Genomic DNA, 13521 nt, shown 5'->3' with positions numbered 1-13521 from the left:
ACGCCAGAGAGCTCAGTCAGACGCCCGCCGTCCTCCCAGCTGGCCGATGAGCGCCTGGACCCTGCTGCACTCCTACCGCAGGGGTCTCTGACTGTCGGGCTTGCACGTGTTTTGAACCATGTGTATTTCTTGTTCTGTGACCTGCCTGTGACCTCGGCCTGCTTTTCTGTTGGTCTTGTGGTCTTTCTTGCTTTCATCTCCAAGAGCTCTTTGTGTATTTTGGAGAAAAACACTTCTCTGTGTCATGAGGTGCCATTCTTTTCCCCAGGTTTTGCCCTCTGTGCTTTCCCTTCTGTGTTGCGCTTTGGTTTGCTTTTCTGTATGGAAGTGGCTATTGCTCACATTTGCAGTTTTTTAAAACTGTGGGCCATTTTCAAAGTCCCTATTGAATCTGTTACAATATTGCTTCTGTTTCTTGGCTCTTTGGCTGAGAGGATCATGGGGTCTTAGCTCCCCGACTGGGGATCGAACGGGCACCTTCAGCATTAGAAGGCGAAGCCTTAACCACTGGACCACCCTGGAGTCCCTATGCTTGCAGTTATTCCTCTCTGTGTTTTGAGACATAGTTCCATATGTCCGTCAATTCCAAGGTTATTCTATTCAGAGTCCCAACAGGAATTACAGGGGACACACACAGTCTGGTGACTCAAGTAGGGGTTACATACAAAGGGACTAGTGACAGGGCCTGGGCAAGTTTTGGGGGGGCCAGGGGCAGGGCGAGAACGGGGGCCCCGCAGCAGCAGAGAGGCCGTCACCCTGGGTCCCCAGGGAGGCAGGAGTCATGCAGCCTGGAGGGCGGGAGCCGTGTAGACCAGGCCGCCCGAGAGGGGCCCCCGTCTGGCGGGACCAGGAGCGAGCACCCCACCCTCACGTTCCTCGCGCCCCCCTGTCTGGCCATAGCTCCATGCTGGGAGAAGCCTGCCTCGGGTGGTGTCCCCGTGGGCAGCAGCCCAGGGCCCAGAATGAGGCAGCGAGGGGCCTGAACTCTGTGTGGTGGACGCGGGGGGCATAGATCAGGCCCACTTCCAGACCCGCTGGCAGCACTTGCAGGGGCTTATTTTCCCATTGACAGCTTTGCCATGGGGTCTCTCTGGATGGACTCTGGGTGGTCACCGCTTCCCTTCCCCCAACAACTAGCCACTGTTCCCTACGCTGTTTACCACAAGATCCCCTTTTGCCCCCATTTGTCATATATTAATGTCCCATGGGCACGCGGGGCTATTTCTGGGCTTTCTCTGCTGTTCCAGTGGGCCGTGTGCCTATTCATATTCTGTATTAATCACCGAGGCCTTGGGAAGGTTTTAAGACCAGGGAGACAGATGCCTCTGTGTTTGTCTCTCCTGCTTTAGAGTCTTGCTGAACTGTGCTTACTTGTTTATTTTGAGTGAATCTGCTTGTCTGTTTGTGAAGGAAGGAAACTCTTTAGGTCATTTGGGGAGATTATATTAAACCTATGCACTTATTCATAGACGACCCACATCTTTAGCACGTAGCGATCTGGGGCTTCCCTGGCAGTCTAGGGGCTGGGGCTCTGTGTTTTCACCGCCAAGGGCACGGGTTCCCTGCCTGGTCAGGGAACCAAGAACCCACAAGCCATGCGGTGTGGCCAAAAAAAAAAAAAAAGATTTTTAAAGAAACAAGTCTGTTCCTGGGTTTTGTCACTGAGAACAAACAAGCAAAGAAAGACACCTGGCAGACGCTACCTGGCCAGGTGAGGAAAGCCTTTGCTGGCAGTGATGGGTCGGACCGACAGCCTAGGGGATACACAGAGACCACATCTCTCAGGCGCTGCTCCCGCCAAAATGCAAATCCCACGTCTCATCCCGTGAGAGGGCATGTCTGCAAAGTCAAACTGAGAGCATCCCCAAGAGAGGGGCCTGTCCTCTTCACCAATGCCAGGGTCGTCAACTCTCCGTCAACAGCACTGAAGATGCTCAGTGTCCTTACGGACAAAGAAGGGACGGCCACCTTCTCCAGATGAAGAGAGACGACGAGGACCTTTAACCCACGGCACCGTGCCGCCCTGTGTGGGTCCGGGAAAGGGGACCACTGAGGGTGGAGTCCGCACGGTGGGTTAGATCACAGTATTGCTTCAAGGTCAAATCACCTGACCTGATCATCGTACTGTCGGTGTGTCAGGGAACACTCCTGTTCTTGCAAAACACACGATGGAACATTTAGGGGAAAAGAACGTCCTGCTACTGACCCTAAAATTGTTCACACATACAAAAAATAGAAGTATGCATATAACTGTCGGGAGGAGTTGTAAAGTAAATGTGGTCATTGTTAACAATGGAGAACTGGGTAAAGAATATGTGGGAATTCTTGGTACTGTTCTTGCAGCTCGATGCTGGCGCGGCTCCTGGAACGTGGTCCTCAGGCTCCTCCCCACGGCATCCTCGCAACAGTGGGTGCTGCTTGGGTGGGGCTCGTGAGGTGCCAGCCGGCCACCAGCCTCTGGCCACAGTAAAACTGGGAGAAACAGCAGCAGCCTTGGGGACTGGATAACTCCTGGCCTTACAGAGCACGGCCCAGGGCTCCAGGGAGCTGGAGTCCTCGGCAGAGGTTCTGGGGAGTTTGTACACAGACAGCGCTGCTCTGGGAAGGACACAGAAATACATCCTGTGGGCGCAGAGGAAGGCTCAGGTCAGGGACAGAAGGAAACGGGGCTCGGGAAACGGATGCTGTTCCTCAGTCGGTCCCAGAGGCGCTGAGGTGGGAACCGGTAGGAACAGCAGGGAGCTTTCGGGGGAGGTGGGGGAGGCCGTGTGCACGGGGGGTGCGCCCGAGGTGGGGCGGGGGCCCATCCGGGCCGGAGTCCCGGTGAGTGGGGTCCAGCGTTGCTGACTGCTCGGTGCTGTGCTCCGAAGGCAACTGGAGTGTGTGCGTGCATCTGTGCTCTGTGTGTGTGTGTGTGTGTGACAGAGACCACCAGCAGTTGGGAATGGGGCCCATCTGGGTTCCTGCTGGTGCCAGGACTAGACCCGAGTTCCACGAGGTCATTATCCCCAGCTCTTGGCAGCCCAGATTAAAGAGCAGCCCAGCTGGGCAGCCAGGGCCCAAGGTCCCAGAGCCAGACGTCCCAGCGGGTGGCTTCTGCCCCTGACCGGCTCCACGATGGGTCAGGACAGGACTGGACGGTGGGGGCCCCTGCGAGACCCCAGGTCTGGACTGAGCGGAATGCCGACCACACGGAGGGAGGGAGCCACTCCGGCTGGATGGATGCAGCCCCTGCTGCCTCCCCAAGGGCCTGTTAGTGAAGGCAGAGGCCAGGTCTGGGCTAAACCTGAGTCCTCTGTGCGGCCTCCCAACAGGTTGGAGGGGCCCATGCCGGGGGGCGGGGGACGTCAGACTCTCTGTGGGTGATGGAGTGTGGACGTCCCGCACGCCCCGTGGCATCTGTCTGCACCAGCGTCCGCTCACTGCTGAGCAGCTGCGTCTGTCAGAGCAACGACGCGTGTGCAGGGAAGGAGCTGGGCCCCAAGTGTAACAACACCTGTGCAGGAACGGGCCTGGGCCCCAAGAGCTGGCGGCGTCGCCCCAGGCTTTCCACCGGCAGATTCTGCGGTCCAAGGATGGGATCTTTGAGTAGCCGGAGAATGTGACTTTAGATCAGAGGGCGTAAAATACACTCCAGAGAAAAAGAAGGGACTCATCTTCCCATTCTTTACAGGGTCAGCCCAACTGCAGGCTGCTGTGCCCTCTCCCCCTCAGCTTTGTCTGGAAATAACCTCCCAGAGTCAGGCTGCTGGGTGTGAAAGAGAAACAAAAGATGTAGTCCTTGAAAACTGGACACCCTGCACCTCCTGTGGTGCAGGATTCCAGAGGGCTTATCAGCTCCAGCTTGGTTGTATGTTATCTGGTACAACCCTGTGCAATTAGAAACAAAATAATCCAATTTAGCCAACATTAAGCAGCAGCTATGTAGTGGGCATGCCGCTATCTGCCAGGACTTTCAATATAACCAGGTCTTTGGTTTATTCATACACTTCTGATGGTGCTGGTGGTTGTCAGGGAGGAAGTTAGTATCAGAATTGCTTAAGGAACAACCTTGTAAGTAGTCACCAGGGTCTTTAAAAGAATAGGAATCTTTACATTGAACATTGACTTATTTTATAAAAGGATAAAAATAAAGTGTCTCTATTTTTATACTTTATACTCTTGAGACAAGTGTCTCTTTACCACAAAAGTGATTATTCCTCTTAGTGTAAGAGACTACAGAAAAATGAGTTATTGTTATTTAGTCACTCAGTCGCGTCTGACTCTGTGCGACCCCATGGACTGTAGCCCACCAGGCTCCTCTGTGCATGGGATTCTCCAGGCAAGAACACTGGAGTGGGCTGCCATGCCCTCCTCCAGGGCATCTTCCCCACCCGGGCACTGAACACGCGTCTCCTGCACTGGCAGACGGATTCTTTACCACCTGGGAAGCCCTACAGAGAAGCGAGTGGGCTGGGATTTTACACACGCACATAAGCGTACACTCACCCCCACGTCGATACTGCCCGTCTCCACTTGAGAACAGATCAGCTGTCTCTTCCGAGTGAAGACGAGGATATCGGGGTCCTCGTGCCGCTTCCATTTCCTCCCTGCTTCCTCTTCACCTTGTTGTGGTTCTACTGCTGCTTGAATGGAGTTTCCCCCAAGGTGTGTTCCTACCGTGGGCCCTGTGACTATGGGCCCTCTGAGACAGGGTCTTCGCAGGTGTGATCAGGTTAGAAAGAGGCCATACTGGTGACAGGGATCGCTGTCCTTCCAGGGAGACGGACACTCTGACACAGACACACAGAGACTGAGGCTCAGTGGGGCGGTTAAAGCCTTGGAACACCCTGAAAGCTGGGAGAGGGCCTGGAGCAGTTCCCCCTGCGAGCTCCCAGAAGGACACCCTGAAAGCTGGGAGAGGGCCTGGAGCAGTTCCCCCTGCGAGCTCCCGGAAGGAGCCCACCCTGCCATCACCCTGGCTGTGGGCTTCAGCTTCCAGATCTGGGAGAGGAGACCTCTCTGGCACCCCCCGTTTGGGGTGCTTTGTTACAGCAGCCCCGGCCGACCCGTGCGGTCATGCACTGTCCAGCTTTATGTTAATCACAGTCTGCTTGGTGACAGTGGTCCCTGAAGATGTGTGGCCTGCGCTTTATCTTTAAACAGACTCACTCTTCACTACCTGTGCCTTTGGTCACACACGCTCCCTTTCTCAGCGGTTACTTCCGCTCAGCTTCGGACTCTTGGTGCGGTCTGGCCCTCCTCCCCACTCCCCGGCCCTTACCCTCCCCCTCTCTTCCCCCTCCCCCCTCCCTAGTCCGTCCCGCTTCCCAGCTTCCTTCCCACCCTCCTCCCACGCGCCCTCCCCCCACCCCCACTGTGCTGGATGCTTGCTTGGCTGCTCACTCCTTTCTTTTCATCTGACACCTGCTTAAGGAGCTCCTTCCAAACACTCTGCTCTGAATGAGAGGTAACTTGACATGGCTCCTTCCGTCCTTGAGACCGGGCTGTTTTCTCTGCAAGCAGCTGAGAGTCTGTTTTGCTGGTGACTTAGAGTACGGCCCTGGCGGAGGGAAGGACTTGGCCTGAGCGGGGTTTACAGTCGCGCAATCTGGACTTTGTTTCATCAACCAGGACCTGCTCCGCCTCACAGCAGGTGCACCCACCTCCCGCAGGAAACGCTCCGGGATTCAGGGCCTTCCCCTCGGGCAGTCTGACTGCGGCCGGCCCTCGCCCACCGCCTCAGTCTGTTACCCCTTCTCATAACTGATTCCACCCACTCAGTCAGGGAGAGAGACAGCCCCCATCTCAGCTGGGGGGACCCTCCCTGTGGCTTCTGGGCCTCGAAGACTGGCCGTGCCCTGGACTCTGTCCTGGAATCTTCCCCTGCCCTTCGTTTCCGGTTTTTAAATGCACTTTTTCGGGTTATATTCTTTCCTCCTTGGTGGCTGTTGGGAAATCCTATTTTTTTTGCCAGTTTAAATTTTTTTTCCTTATTTGTATTGAAAATTGGGAAGGGAAATTCTGTAAGGCCATCTCATTTTAATAGTGAACTTATGTTAAACTGATGTTTGATATAATAGCAGCTAATACGATAATAATAGCAACGATGTTGATGGGGTACGTGGATGAAGACACCGTCACTCAGACTTCCAGTCCCCTCACCCTTATCCTAGGGGCATGGCAAAGAGGACAGGACCGCCAGGGATGGTTTTTGCTGGAGAGGCAGCGGAGTAGGAGTCTCTGGGGAAGCAGAACCAATAGGGTCTACAGATCTACTTGTCAATGTCTATGTTGTTGCTGGTTCTCAGTCGCTAAGTCCTGTCCAACTCCTTGAGACCCCATGGACTGCAGCACGCCAGGCCTCCCTGTCCATCACCAACTCCCGGAGTTCACTCAAACTCACGTCCATTGAGTCCATGATGCCATCCAGCCATCTCATCCTCTGTCGTCCCCTTCTCCTCCTGCCCTCGATCTTTCTCAGCATCAGGGTCTTTTCCAATGAGTCGACTCTTCGCATGAGGTGACCAGAGTATTAGAGTTTCGGCTTCAACATCTATATCTATGTCTGTATCTTTATACAATCTACACCTGTATCTATTTTCTCTATACCTCTTTCTCTATCTCCCTCCCTCCTTCCCTCTTTCTTTTCTTCCTTCCTTTCTTTCTCTTTCCTTCCTTCTTTTGTTCTATCATCTATAGAGTGATTTATTATGAAAAAAAATAGCTCATCTGATGATGGAGACAGAGAAGCGCTATAAACTCAAAGGCCTAAGAATGGGAGATACAAGTGCTGTGAGTCCCGTTCCAAGTCCCAGCACAGGAGACGGTGCGCGTCCCAGCTCAACAGTCGGCAGAGAGGGGGAGAACGCCCCTTCCTCCTCCTCCCACCCCGTTTTTCTCTTCAGGCCTCCAAAGTTTTGCATGAGGCCCACCCACGCTGGGAGGACTACCTTCTCCACTCAGTTTATGGATTCAAATGCCAGCCTCTTCTGGAGACACCTTCACAGAAACACTGAGAATAACATTTAACCAGATACCGGTGCGACTTGTGACCCAGTCAAGTTGACAGATCAGATGAACCATCATAGCCAGTATTCAGCATAATAGCCAAGAATTTAGATCCTGGACTCAGACACAGGTTTGAATTTTCCTACTATTTACACGCTGTGTGGCCTCCTCTCGGCTCCCCTGACCTCTCTGTGCCATGGTTTCCTCATCTTTAAGATGGAAATGAAAGGAGAACCGGCTGTGAGGCTGACAGGTGATTGCGAGTGAAAGCTACAAGCTTTAAGACAGGAGTTTTAGAATGCTTAAGCTGGAAGGTAACTCAGAGTCAGTGTGCTCCTTTCTTATGTAAATATTGCATGGAATGAGACTGGAACTTGGAAAGTCTCAGCTTGCCTGCCTCCAGGGAGAGGGCAGGGGAACGGCGTTCGCGCCTGGCGGCCAGAATGAGAGTTATGAGATTACAGATCTCGCCATGTGCAGGAGCCTTTGTGAGACAGAGAGCCGGGCCAGTCCACTTGCTCGGTCATCGGGGCCTGCCGTGCTGCCTCGGGCCGTGTCTACAGCAGGCTCTGAGGTCACCGGGTTTTTCTACTTGTGTAAACTGTTTTGTTTATGCTGATGAAGTTGTCTTCACGTGTCCCCATTTTACTGTAAGTTTTATCTTTTGCTCATACTACATATGGCCTTTGACCTACAGAACAGCACAGGGAACTCTGTTGAATATTTTGTGGCAGTCTGTCTGGGAGGGAGTTTGGGGGGAAATGGATACATGGACATGTATGGCTGAGTCCCCTCGTTGTATACCTGAAACTATCACAGCATTGATAATCGGCTGTGCGTGCGATGCTTGCGTGCTCAGTCATGTCCGACTCTGGTATATCCCAATACAAAATAAAGTTTAAAAACAACTGGAATCATCTAGGCCAGCACTGTCCAATAAAAATAATCAGCTATAACTGTACTTTTAAATCTTCTAGCAGCAATATTTTAAAAAACATAAAAGAAACAGATTAACTTAAATAAATAAATAAATATGACCTTCGCTGGGAGGAATTTTTTTTAAAGCGGTTCGGTGAGTGCTGGGAGCTCAGCCATCATCCGTCAGGGCATCTATACTCGCCGTGATTTATTCATCACAGCAAACCTCTGAGCCCAGAGCCCTCACCTGACACCCCTCCATCGTACCCTTACGTGGCCTGATGACACAGCAGAAAGTGGGGTGTCCTCCTCTTTGGCCCGGCCATGGGGAAACCGAGGCACAAACATGGCCAACGTCCACCCAAGGACTGCATGTTCCAACAGCTGGGCGGCAGATGGCCCTCCTGGGATGGGAAGGTCTCGGCCGTCACGTCCCCCTGTGGGCTGCACGGCCTGTGCTCCGTGCTTAGGTGTGTGCTCAGTCGCGTCTGACTCTCTGTGACCCTGTGGACTGTAGCCCTCCAGGCTCCTCTGCCCATGGGATTCCCCAGGCAAGGATCCTGGAGTAGGTTGCTTTTTCCTTCTCCAGGGGATCTTCCCGACCCAGGGAAGATGGTGGGCACCCACCCAAAGCCAGGGGAGCAGGAACCCTCAGGCAGGGAATAGGCTGTTTGACAACGTGGTTTGAACGTCTCTCATTTTAATATGGCGTTTTTTTTCTTTTTTAATTTTTTTAAATTTTATTTTATTTTTAAACTTTACAATATTGTATTAGTTTTGCCAAATATCGAAATGAATCCGCCACAGGTATACCTGTGTTCCCCATCCTGAACCCTCCTCCCTCCTCCCTCCCCATACCCTCCCTCTGGGTCGTCCCAGTGCACCAGCCCCAAGCATCCAGTATCGTGCATCGAACCTGGACTGGCGACTCGTTTCATACATGATATTTCACATGTTTCAATGCCATTCTCCCAAATCTCCCCACCCTCTCCCTCTCCCACAGAGTCCATAAGACTGATAATACTGCGTTTTCTAAGGAAATAGCTTTGTGGCTTTTAACTCCGGCCCTCTCCTCCTGGCCACGCCCTCCGCCAACCACACCCACCGGCCACACCCACCAGCCTCGTCCCCACCGCTCTACCAGGAGAGCTGCCTCTCTGGCCCCGCCCTCCACACTCCCCCGCGCCCCGCCCCCGCGTTCCCTCCCGAACGTGCGGGTGTGCAGTCCACACTTGCAGAACTGACCTGGATCAGTGAATTAATTCATATTCAAAGGATGATGGTTTCATAGCACTGCCAATATTCCAAGTAAATTTCAAAGGCAATTCTAAATGGAGATTTTTTTTTTGCCAGGGAAATTCACTGAAGGATGGCTGCTGTAGAGTCTTAACACCACGGTGGTTTGTCTTGCAAGCGTATCTGAGTCCCAGGCCTCTGTCCTCCAAGGACGCCTCTGTTTGGGCTGCTTCTATCACTGGCCGTCCACAGGTTGTCCCCGGTGGAAGGCCACCAGCCGAGTTACACAGGGATGATGGGAGGTCTGACTTCTGCCAAAACTGTCCTGTGTCTTTATGAAAAGTGCTGGACTTGACAAGCTTCCCTGGTGGCTCAGATGGTGAAGAATCTGCCTGTGATGCAGGAGACCTGGGTTTGAGCCTTGGGTAAGGGTGATACCCTAGAGAAGGGAATGGCAACCCCCTCCATTATTCTTGCCTGGGAAATCCCATGGACAGAGGAGCCCCGAGGGCTACAGTCCCTGGGGTCACAAAGAGAGCTACAGTCCGAAGAGTCTGGCGGGGTGTGGTGAGGAGTGTCTGTTATTGCAGGATGCTGAGTTCCCACTGGGACTCCGGAGCCCACGGTCCTCGGTAGCTGTTGGTGAGACCAGCTGTGGCACACAGCCGCCCCAGGACGTGGTGTGAACTCAGCCAACACTGCTTTCTTTAGTGATGGGCAGTTCCTGGAGGCGACCCAGGTGGGGGCTCTGTCTTCGGGGGATTCAGTTGAGAAAGGTTAGACTCTGAAGCCTGGGAGTCAGTTCTTCCCATGGCACGACCTGAACGTCAGCCTGGCTCTGGAGCGGCCACAGGCTAGGAGCATCGAGAGGCAACTCATTTCATCTCCAATGTTTGCAGGCACAGGAGGCTGGCAGAGGCCCACAGACAGCCCTCTTGGCCCTGCATTCCTCTCCGTGGCCATGAACTTTGTGGGCTTATGACCTTCTGCCCTGGCAGGCCCCAATTCTACCAGCAGTCAGCATTATTTGGTGATCTAAAATTTACAGTCTTCATTTTGTTTCAGTTCGGAGTAACTAGGCTTTGTACCAACTGCTCTGAACCCTCCTCGTTGCAAAAGGCCTTATGGAGGCAGTTGGCTTATGGGAGGTGCGTTAACGCTCATTGTGCCCTGTTCGCCCTCTTCATAAGGTGCGCGTCTTACTGGCAGCCACCAGGGTTCCCATGGCTGCAACCCAGTCGGTCCCTCCGTGCAAATCTGGGAGGTGAGCTCAAGAACTATCCTGAAGTCTTTGGTCAGGCTCGCAGAGTAGCGCTGTTATTCTACCATTAACCCAACCTCACAGGTCACGGGGGCCCATGAGCATCTTAGAGGGGCCCGAAGCTGGTGACTGAGTGCCCTTTTTCCTTCTTAGAGGCACACGATCCGTCTGGGTTAGAATCCTGGCCCTGCCGTGGGACCGTCGGCAAGATAACGCACCTCTCTGTGCCTCGGGCTCCTCCTGTCTAACGGGAGCAGCAGTGGCTTCTAGCTCGGAAAGTTGAGACTAGCACACGGGGGGAATCCCACACAGTTAGCTGCTGTTACCATCATCCCTGCTCCAGGGTGGGGAGCACGCTAGCGTCAGGGCAGCTGGCTGCAGTATCAGCACCAGATCCAGACTAGAGCTCAGGGGTCGTGACAATCACCTTTTCTTTATTTTCAAAGTGAAGTGTTCACAGCTGTTGTAAAAAGGCAGGTTCCTGAGCACCCCTTGTCACCGTGGAGGCTGATACTTGTCAGACCCGGGAGACTGCTGGAGACACCCACTTTGGGTGCCCCAGGGCTCCAGAGCACCCGTGTCCTCCCCAGCCGCGGGGAAACTTGCTCTCACCACCTGGACCACAGGGTTGGCCTGCACGACTTTGTCCTAACCAGGAGTCTTGGTCCTCACTCCTTTGCGGTCCTTTTTCAAAGGCAGGAGCAGGAAGAATGCTCCTCATTCTCTCTACAGGGTGTATACAGACTTTTACAGTACAACCCTTCTCTGGCCTCTTTGAGGAAATGTGTTGTTTTATATTTTTCTATGTCCCACCTTCTTCCTAACGTCTAAGCCTTGGCCTTGGAGCAGTATCTACGGAGGGCAGAGAACAATATCCAGGGGGGCACCTTGGTGTGTGATGTGTGAGTGTGTGCGTGTGTGTGCTCAGTCATGTCTGACTCTCTGCGGCCCCGTGGACTGTAGCCCACCAGGCTCCTCTGTCCATGGGGTTTCCCAGGCAAGAATACTGGAGTGGGTTGCTACTTCCTCATCCAGAGGATCTTCCCGACCCAGGGATTGAACCCACATTTCCTGTACTGACAGGCAGATTCTTTACCCGCTAAGCCATCAAGGAAGTCTTGGGGATTCCATAAATGTGCTGAATGAATAAAGGGTTCAGAGTGCTAGGTGAATGAATGAATGAATCAGTGAGGCAGTCAGACATAGGTGGAATCATCCCAAAGCTCCACCCAAAACAGCCAGGGGATGCCATGGTCCTCAGAGGTGTCCGTGAGGTTCCAGACAAGGGTGGGGAGCCCCCCATTCCAGAGGGTCCTCAGGACCCCACCTGAGGGTGTGCCAAGGGCCCCAGCCCTAGGGCAGCACTGAGGATGTGGCAAGCCTGGCGCTGGCGGGGCGCGGGCACTCAGGACTGCAAGGGCGCAGAAGGCAAGGTCCCGCAGCAGCTGGTCTCCCTTCCTCTCAGCAAGTGGCCTCTGGAACCCAAGGTCAGGGTGGGGCGTGAAGCCTCCTCACTCGGACTTGCATGATTCCTGGGGAGCCCCAGAGTGGGCAGGGCACAGGCTCACAGCCCAAACCCAGGACAGGAGGTGGGGCGGCAGGGAGCCTGGGAGGCCCGCTTGTTCATTTGCATCCTTTACCCTAATACCTTTTAAATAAGCTTTCTCCCCCATAAACAACTGCCAGGGGCAAAAAAGGGTAGAGCCAACACAGGAATCAGCTCCGTTCAGTGGCTCAGTCGTGTCCGACTCTCTGCGACCCCGTGGACGGCAGCACGCCGGGCCTCCTGTCCATCACCAACTCCCGGAGTTTACCCAAACCCATGTCCATCGAGTCGGTGATGCCATCCAGCCATCTCATCCTCTGCGTCCCCTTCTCCTCCTGCCAGGAATACACTCCCCTGCTTTTTCCGCGGTTACCAGCTGCCGGTGAAGACGGCTGATAGACGGCAGGAAATGCCGTGGAAAACCGATGTTTCTTGTGCAAAAGGAACTTTCAAAGAAACTTTTAAACTTTCAAAGTAAGGAGACATTAAAGTTTAAGAATAAAGAGAGGAAAACGGAAATTTCAGTCTCTCGTCTAACTGATCAATGAGAAAAAAGCTGGAAACTGGACTTTGGTTGGTGATCACAGGCCGGTGGAAGGGCGCACTGGTGAGGCCTCAGGAAGTGTGCAAGGAGGGAAGCGTGTGAGCCCGCCTACCCAAGCCTCCGTCAGGGTTTTTTTTACGGCTCTCCGGATCTGAACAGTGATTTTAAGAGTATATGGTGTACAATTGCTATTTTCCCAACGAGTAACCATGTACAGAGCATGGAACTCTGCTCAATGCTATGCGGCAGCCTAGATGGGAGGGGAATCTGGGGGAGATTGGATATACGCATACACGTTTGAGTTCTTTCACTGTTCACCTGAACATATCACAGCGTTAATCGGATATGTTGTTATTCAGTCGCTAAGTTGTGTCCAGCTCTCTGTGGCCCGGTGGACTACAGCCGCCAGGCTCCCCATCCCGCACAGTCTCCTAGGAGTTTGCTCAAATTCATGTCCGTTAAGTTGGTAATGCCGTCTAACCATCTATCTTCAATATAAAATAAAACGACTTTTAAAAAAGAGAACAAGGTATTCAAAGTAGGGAGGAAAACAGCCCTCAGCCCACAGCCCTTGGGCCTTTGTTCCCTGGGACCTGGCCTGCTTGCCGGAGGGAAAGGCCTGGGCATCATACTGCAACTCCGCGGCACTGAGAAAATTAGGTTCTTGGCTTTATCTACATCTAATTCGGTCTTCCTTCTGAGCCCTGCCCACTGGTTATCAGGGGAAACATTTTTAATTATGCTATATTTTTTAATTAAAAAGTGTAAATTCATGTCCACTGTGATTCAGATTTTGACCTAAAATGTAAACAATTTCTTGGGATAATTCTCCTTTTCTGGGCAAACGCTCCCCTCCCGCTTCCTGCCTCTCCTCTTGTCTAACGGGTGGAAGGTGGGGGCACCAGCGATGCTGGCGTTGACCTGGCACTCCCAGACCGTGTCATCTGCCGGGGGGCCGTCCCACGCCCCGCCTGTGGCTGCCCTCGGGGGACACTGTCGTGGGGTCGGGCTCGTCTGGTCTCCCGC

At 53.4% G+C, this 13521-nt stretch overlaps 1 long non-coding RNA gene across 1 annotated transcript; it reads right to left on the bottom strand.

Moving 5' to 3' along the window:
- Positions 1 to 1421: 1421 nt before the first annotated feature.
- Positions 1422 to 5569, bottom strand: LOC109577421 (uncharacterized). The gene is made up of 3 exons (XR_002183540.2): positions 5407 to 5569; positions 4489 to 4772; positions 1422 to 3870 (listed from the first exon to the last, which is right to left on the bottom strand). It is a non-coding gene; the product is annotated as an uncharacterized lncRNA (long non-coding RNA).
- Positions 5570 to 13521: the final 7952 nt, after the last annotated feature.

The sequence above is a fragment of the Bos indicus genome, chromosome 23, assembly GCF_029378745.1.
Source record: "Bos indicus isolate NIAB-ARS_2022 breed Sahiwal x Tharparkar chromosome 23, NIAB-ARS_B.indTharparkar_mat_pri_1.0, whole genome shotgun sequence".
NCBI classification, from domain to species: domain Eukaryota; kingdom Metazoa; phylum Chordata; class Mammalia; order Artiodactyla; family Bovidae; genus Bos; species Bos indicus.
This window is presented reverse-complemented; position numbering and strand designations above follow the sequence as displayed.